Source organism: Physeter macrocephalus, chromosome 10 (genome assembly GCF_002837175.3).
Source record: "Physeter macrocephalus isolate SW-GA chromosome 10, ASM283717v5, whole genome shotgun sequence".
NCBI lineage: Eukaryota > Metazoa > Chordata > Mammalia > Artiodactyla > Physeteridae > Physeter > Physeter macrocephalus.
Genome location: NC_041223.1, coordinates 82,113,909 through 82,115,090, shown reverse-complemented (window position 1 = coordinate 82,115,090; position 1,182 = coordinate 82,113,909). Strand labels below are relative to the sequence as shown.

Below are 1,182 nucleotides of genomic sequence, written 5' to 3'. Positions count from 1 at the left end.
GGCTTCGGAACAGGTCCTCTACCTCCGCTGAACTGACGGTCCATTGCTGTGAAGTCACCTCTGCCTCCGCCACAGCTGGGTCTTTTCCTGCCACACTTTATTAGGAAGGTGAAACAGACTCTAGGACACATCGGTGTCAGGGGTGAGGGGCTCGCTGGAATTTCTACAAGGAGGTCCACGGCTGGAAGAAGTGCTCTTGTCCACCTGGTGCCTGGAGAAGGGCCAGGTGCAGCCCACTACTCAGTTCCTTCTTGCTTGTCTTTGGTGGCCAGCCGGACGCGCTCCTCCAGCAGGGAGAGCTCACGGAAGAGGTCTGTGATGGCGTGGGTGAAGGAGGGCATCCAGTGTGGTCAGCACACGGATGAGGGTCTTGTGCTGCAAGGCATGGGGGACTTTGTAGCCGGCAAACAGCACCTGGGGGTCCTTCAGCAGCTGCGATCTGATGATGTTTCCTAGCGCGTGGTCTTCCTTGTTGGAGGTGAACAAACAGGCATCGGGTGCCTTGATCTTCTTCTCGCCCTCGAAGAGCAAGAACGACTCGAAGGCGGGAGAGGCGTTCATCTTAGCATCGCAGCAGCCTCAGAAGCCGCGGCTGCCGCCGCCACGAGACGTAGACATGAAGCATCTTAATCAGGACCGTGGCCTCGCTCTCGGTTAACAAGTGTAATTACAGGTGAGTGATGATCTATTTACACACCAACCTGAAAGTGATATAAGATCTCAAAGGTGCTTCCAAATGATCCAAAATAGTTCATCCAATCGAGGATGCTAGTTTGTGTAAGATGTGTCTGAATGCTTTAAATGAAATTTTAATTTGAGCAAAATGCAAAAGCTAAATATAAAAACAAAAACAAAAGAACATGTAGAAGACTATTCGTACAATTTTGGTCATGGGAGAGACCTTAAGATAGGTAGGAGACTTAGAAAGAAACGCAGTTATATTTAACTGCATTTGAATATATATATTTTATATATACATATATATGTATGTAAAACATATATAACATAAATATGTATATGTATGTATAAAACATAAATGTAAACATGTTATACCTATGTAAGACATGTTTACATATGTTATACGTATGTTAAAAATATGTAAAGCATATATAACATAAATATGTATATGTATATAAAACACATATATATGTTCTAAATGTATATATATTTTATAATATAGAG

The 1,182-nt window shown here is 43.6% G+C and overlaps 1 pseudogene; it reads right to left on the bottom strand.

Annotated features, from left to right (window-relative positions):
* Positions 1–236: 236 nt before the first annotated feature.
* Positions 237–561, bottom strand: LOC102989889 (DNA-directed RNA polymerase II subunit RPB11-a-like; annotated as a pseudogene).
* Between the last annotated feature and the right edge of the window lie 621 nt (positions 562–1,182).